The following is a 7,112-nucleotide window of genomic DNA, read 5'->3' on the forward strand; positions in this document are numbered from 1 at the left end:
ATAAGGTCAGTCTGCTATTACTGTACAGATGATGTAAAAGTTAATGGAAAGAGCAAGCAGTAGGACATAATCAGTTAGGTTTTCATGCTGCACTGTAAAACAGATCTTTCCATGTTCTATCAACCATCCCTTGAAGTTTTTGCATGTGGTTTTTTATGTCCTTGTGATTTCATCACTCTTACAACTTGCCCTCTGTAAGAAATAGGGATTTTTAGGAAGCAAAAACCTAAGTGATAAGGGTCTTGAATCAGTAATGCCCTTGACAAAGGCTCTGTTGGTGTCGAAAAACAAAAGAATGGTGATATATCTTCTATTGTATACATGTGTGTTTATTGGTAGGTACAAGATATACTGGAAAGCTCAACAGCAAAGTAGGATGCAACTTTTAAGGGAATACACTAAGCAGACATCCAGACAGGAAATGCACTATTACCGGAAGGAAGGATTGCTTTTGCTGTGGGATTTTTGGGTTGCTTCCTTCAGGAAGCTTATGTGCACCTTGTCAAAATAATTATGTCATTTTCCTACTGCTATAGTTTAAGTGCTCTAAATATATTTTGTTTATTGCATGCTATGTGTGTAACATATCCCTGCTAAAGTTTAAGATGCATTTGTGTCCTTAGCCAGAGTTGCAACATGGTTATGTGACTAGTCTATGAAGCAGAAGCACTGCAGTTTTAAGATGATGCCTTATATTAAAGCAAATTCAAAATGATTGAATTTTGAGTCAATTTAAGGTAATTTAATTTAAGACCATCTCATTATTTTCCCATGTGAAACATGCTGAATTTTATGAAGTTGTGTATAAAATCCCACTCTTGCATAAAAACTTGGCCATACATACTCCAACCCCTCTTGTCAACACAGCCTGGAAAGTGGTCAGTTCTCTGCCTGGTATAATAGATGCTAACTTGGGGCATGGATGGGTAAGGTTTTGAAAGAAGTCAGCTGAGGATGAAGAATTGCCTTTTGTCCACTTTAAAGGATTTTGAAAGGCCTTATTTTGAGAAACAAGAAGTATTCTGGCACTGGATGGTGCTGACTTAGGCTCCTTCACCAATCCCTTCTGTTGTGATATGGGCAGGAGTGTGCTCAGTCCTTAGGAAGATCATATTGTATCTGTAGGTGTTGAGGCTTGCAGGCAATGGAAGACTCTTATCCAAATCCAGTCCTCAGCACTTCAGCATGTGCAAACGCTTAAATTTGGGTAATTTCATAATGAAACATTCATGGGAAGAATGAAAGATGAGTCCTTAACACAATGGCCACTTGTGCAAAGTTTGAGTCCAGATTAAGATCTAGAATGCTGAAGTTCATCCCAGAAAAGGGGACTGGGAGCTCACAGGAACAAAATAATACCCATAAATTATGCTTTTCTTCTCAAAACCAAACAAAACCCCTCCAGACACTTGTCAGGGCTGAAGTTTCCCATGATATCTTGGCAGGGTTTTAAAGAGTACTTGAAATAGCAATGAGCAAGCGATTCTGATAGGTGGCAGAACATGCTGTGTATGTACTCAGAAGCTGTAACCCGTATAATATGACCTAATGAGTAAACTGAAATTAAGATACATCATCAGCCTTAGATGTGATGTTTTGTAGCTTAAGTACTCGTCTTTGCAACATCAACATGAAAATACAAAACGTGAAAAGAAACCACTATATACTTGCAAGGATACAACCTAGAGAGCCAGATAACATTCCCCATCTCTGAGTATACATTGAGCCTGACCCTTCTTGAATAATCTTGGTGCGTTTTTGCCTCTAACCTGCACAGAACCACCCCCTTTTTGAAGCAGTTGCAGCTGGGCAGAAGCTATGAACTATTAAAGCATGGCAGATTGAGAACAGGAGGGGGTGGCGAGCATGGCCTCACACTGGTGAGCTGCAGGAACAATAGCTTGTTTCTTGTCTGTTTAGACAGCAATCTTTGTTGCAGAAGCTGTCTCTTCCATGCAATGGAATGCCTAGTGCACCTTTGCAGCATTTGTTATTTAATCTGCCTCCAAAGCCCAGTCTAGCACCTAGGTGCAATGCAGGTGTCTGGTTCTGTACCAAAGCATTGCCTTTAGTCTTTCTTAAAACCCTTATGTTTGCAGCCAGCTGAAGGAGGAGTGGGATGGATGTAGAGAAAGATGTTGAGAGGATGCTAGGAAAGTGCTGGGGCAGTGGAAGCAGACAGGCTGATTGGTGGGGTAAGAAAATGAAGCTGGAGAAGACAGCTGATTGTTCTCCACTCTTTCCACCCTGCAGTGCTGCCACCCACAGCCCAGACTCCTTTAAAGCTGAAGTGCAATATTGGCATCGGCACAAATGGGCATAACGTGTTTCCAAATCACCTTAGGCTGCAGATGTAGCATTTCTTACAAAAGCCCTGGGTTCTCCTGTCTCCACCCTCCGTCATCATGGCCTGCAAGGACTGTTTGAAGCCATGTCAACAGTAAGCAGTGGCTGCTTGAAGAGGGAGTTGGGATGACAGAGATTTCCAGGAGTCACAAGTAATTCTAATTTGTTTAAAGAAACTTCACATTATTGGAATAACCACTTTTCACAGAGGTGTGACCAGAAGCAGTTTCAGGTGCCAGATGCTAAAGAAACATGGATTTCATAGAACTTGATTAGGGTTTGTAATCTGTCCCTCATGGGGTTGTAACATGATAATGTAAGTAGTATTAGGGATTGCAGCAACAGGGAAGAAGACTGAGGACATTGCAAGCTCTCCACTTCCCTGCCAGCTAGAAATAGAATAGCTGCTTGTTATATTGGGGTGGGGAGGACAACAGGGGTGTCCGGATAGGTGTGATGGGAACAGCAGACATGATCTTTGGGTAGCACACCCAAAGAAACACAAAGCCAGTTTCTACTCATGTGAAGGATGGGAGGACCCTGAGCTTTCCAAGGAACATTCATCATTGCATCCCACAGCGAGAGGATTGTGCAAGCTGTGTTGCAGCAGTTTTCTTGCTCAACATCTGCAGAGTAGACAGAAGGCTTGCTTCCAGCTCACTTTGTTTTGATGCTACTATCAGTGTGCAGCTGCCAGAGCCTATCATGCATTTGAAGAGCAACCAGTCCTTGGTCTGAGGAACTGGCAGTTTAAAGGCTGTGTCCGATGTCAGAGCAATTGCAGCTCAACAGCTCTGTGCCAGTCGTATCAGTGAAAAACAACCAAGAGAAAAGGACTGGAAATGAGCCTGGAGATCCTCTTTCTAACTGCATGGATATGCCAAAGCCTTGGGGATGCTGCAGACCCAGACCTGTGTGTTGTTGGTCCGGGTGGTATTGGCTGCTGGCTCTTTCCTCACAGCCTTCTCCCAGTTGTTACTTGGCACAAGGCTGAAGTTCTCAGCTGAAACATTCCGGTTCCCTAATCAGATTGATTAGCACACAGCATAAGTCTAAACTTAAAAGTGGCTAAAACTTTAAGCCCTTCTTGCTTTTTGGCTTTGAAAAATCACTGTTCTGCTACATTATGCTCCTAAACCCCCTCCTTTTCCCTTGGTTGCCAGCTCTTATTTTCAACTAGAGCCTTCACTAAAGCATGCTTGTGGAGCAGCTCACAAAGGGGGCTGAAAGGAAATAAAAGCAAATTGGTTAGAAACAAATAAAAAGCAATTAAACTGAGTGTTGGCAGTGTGCTGTGCTTCAAGAGGGCTGGGTGATGGTGGTTCTCAGGACAGCTGTGAACCAGAGGCCACAGACCAGTGTAGTTGTCCCAGTTCCCTGGTATTTAATTTAATGCTCTGATTCCTGACCTTTTCTGAGTTGGAACTTGAGGTTATTTAAGGGTTACTTTGTGTCAGGGTATTAACTTTTAGTTGCAAACAGAGATAATCATGTATAACCAGAGGCTAAGGAAACCCAGAGAGGCCCAAGTAGTTGAGTGTCTTCACTTGCTGCTCAGACTGCTTAGTCAGGTGCTACTTGCTGTCAAAAGTCATCTGCCTTTTTATAAAGGGGAGGACCTGCTATAAAACCTCTTCCATGCTTTATTGTCAGAATTATGTCAGAGAAAATCAGTAACTGCACACAAAGGACCTCGTGACCAGTGCCTGTAACAAAGAGTAGCTTAAACAGGGCAGAGTGTGGGCAGATGCTTATGCATGAACTGCTTTGGATGTTTGCAAAATGCATCGTTTTCAAATGAATCACAAATGGGAAGATGGGATATGTCAAGTTTATTATAAAATGTCTGAAATGTAAACTGCACTTAATGAGAGCATGCACTGTATATGGACCATAACCATACATGGGTGCTATTAACTGATGTCCACTTGTCTCCGTTTGGTGGAGACAAGTTTTCACAAGCTGCTTTCCAGTTATTTTGGTGCCATTCTAGTTTGCAGTATTTACTGTTAACGACTAATTGACCATATTTAAGGCTCAAATGCTGTTTGAGCATCACAGTAACTTTCCTGGCTTCATTGTCAGAAGCCTGAGCTCTTTGGTTATTTTGCTGACCTGGAACTGATGGGGATCTTTGTTACTCAACTTTTCAGAGCTCTGGATACATCTTAGCTCTCTCCATCCTTGCCTCACCTAAGCTTCTTTAACAGTGATTTGAGCTGCTGCAGATATTCAAAGCTTCAAACTGCCACCCATGTCCTTCCTACTTGTTTTGATGCCTGAGCTCTGAAGACGCTTGTTTCTTTCAAGGGATAAAGTGCAGAGTGATGTGGCTGGATTGGAAACACCTGCCATGTCTGGGCCTGGAGCTGAAGTCTCAGCTGGTCCCTCTCCTTCCAAAGACAGAACACCAGTGCCTGGAAGCCGTGACCCTTGGTGCCCACAGTCTTCTCCCTCTTTGCCGTTAGATGCTCATGAGTATATAATACATATAAAGCGACTGCTCAGCCTGTGAAGATGGAAATGCCATCAGGCTGCTCTGGTGAGGTTACCCTTCTGTATATCGGTACTCAAAAGGACAATAACCTCTGCAGCCAGTGTTTAAACAAGCTGTTTTGAAGAAAGTGCTGCCTTTATGACAGGCAGGAGTCTTTTCCTGTTCTTTGTTTTCCATGATAGCACGTAAATAACAAGCAGTTGGATATGAGGGCAGAGGTAAATCATGTAGTGCTGGTAGCAGTTTTCCCAGTCCTTTCTGAATGTGAAACCTTCATGCTTGACGATGCACCCCATGGCACAAACTTGGACAACCATGTGTGTCATCAGAAGTATAAAGTTTGAAACAAGGGATCTTTGAACTTGTTTCGCTTCTGAGCTTGGAATGAATTTGGTCACGTATCTCAGGATTACCTAATGTTTGGCACTTGTGATTGCAACACTGCTGGTGTCTGAGGATGGGTGGCCTAATGTGTGGCTTCTTAGGATTTTTGTAGGGATCCTTGTTGTGCAAAGCCAGGCTGCACATCCATCCTCTGGTCCCTGCTGCCAAAACAAGGCTCCAGCAATGACTGTCCCTCCAGCAGTGATGCAGAGAGACAGCGTATATAGTCTGGACCTTTAAGAGCAAAATAATAGGGCTCAGTAAAATGATTCCTGAGCCTCGGTTATGACACTTGCTGTGCTGGTTTTGGGTTTGGGCTGGAATGGGTATAGAAAAGTCTCTTTGGAAGAAATCAGTGAAAATAATACTGCGCAGATGACTTCACCATTCCCCATGCCCCCTTTGTTCTGAGAGGCTGATTTAATGCCTTTCCTGCTAGTTGGCAAAGGTAGATATGTGATGAGTTTTAAAGCGCTTTGCCAGCTGTAAAAGTGCCTTAAAACTTTACTTTTTTGGTTAGTTAGAAGTATGGTTGTTTTGAAACTTAATCCTCTGAGCAGCAATTGTATCTGATACCTGGGTGCGGGGTGATGGGTGTTTAATGGATAGAGGTGGTCCTTGGGGCCTCTCAGCAGGCAGAATTGGCCAAGTGGAGTGAAAAAAGTTGGTTTTCTCCAAGTTGGCAACTTTACTGTTTGCAGATACAAATGAACTTTGTCTTCTGCACTACGAGGCAAGTGCTTTGAAATAGGTATGAAGGAATGCTTGTACAGTTATCTATTTAGGAGCGTTACACAGTTCCATTAGCTTCAAGCGACTCTGTCACACAATGGGGGGAGCACAAAGCACCTATTTAGAGATTACAAAATTTGTGCTGAAAAGAGTTGGTACAAACCCACTTCCCCAGCATCTTTATCTCCGGGAAATCAGATTTTTTTTTTTACAGTGCTGTCAGATAGCAGGGCTTTGTTTGCCAGCACTCGTGAACAAACAGCATGTTGTTGTGCCGCCTTATCACAAGGTTGTTTCTTGGTAGGAGTGCATCAGGTGTTCCTGGTGCAGAGAAGGAAAACCCGGAGCTTGGAAATGCCTGATCTGAAAACATTATGTGGCTCCGAGATCTGGTATCTTTCCAAAAGCGAGGACTAGGTACATGTTGGGCTTTTGTTCAGCAGACTTTATGGCAGTCGTGTAATCTGCTGGTCAGCACTTCCTAGTGCTGGTTCTTTCGGAAACATAGAGCAACAACTCTGAACTATTATAAAAACAGGATTGTTTTTTAAGGCTATAAAAGGCATCCATCTTGTTCTTCTTGGCGCAGGTTTTCTGGTCATTTGTAGTCAATGCTCCGAGTCCCTGAAAATCTGAAACTATCCCATGTAAACAACTTTCTTCCACAAACACTTGCTGTGGCTTTGTTCCCTGAGCTGCTTCTTACTGGAAAACTGCAGGGGACCTGGCTTCTTACTTTCTTCCCCTATAGGGAAAACATGGAAAAATCTCTTGCACTTCTAGTCCCTGTTGCAAAATTAGGTGCAATATTAAGGTGCTATTTCTGTCTTAATTTGTTGAATTGCATAAAGCCATTTGTGTTGGGTGCAATTGTGTGTAAATGTTTTTAACCTCCAGAGACTGCAAAGGCATTTATCTTCCCCCTCTGCCACGTGCAATTGGTCTCTGTGTGGAATGGCAGCTTACGTAGATGGCTGTAATCATGAAAATATGTAGCATTATTTCTGAAATGTCACTTTCAGTTGCTTGAATTTTTGGCAAACTTGTTTTTTTTTCTTGTTCTTCATGATTAAAATCTGTAATGGACAGAACTGACTGGAAAATCTGGAGGAAAAGGGCGAATTGGGGTGACTGCCAGGGGCTTAACTCTGCA

This window comes from Pezoporus flaviventris, unplaced genomic scaffold, assembly GCF_033815535.1.
Source record: "Pezoporus flaviventris isolate CSIRO_AGI_PZ_B2104156 unplaced genomic scaffold, CSIRO_AGI_Pfla_v1 ptg000007l, whole genome shotgun sequence".
NCBI lineage: Eukaryota > Metazoa > Chordata > Aves > Psittaciformes > Psittacidae > Pezoporus > Pezoporus flaviventris.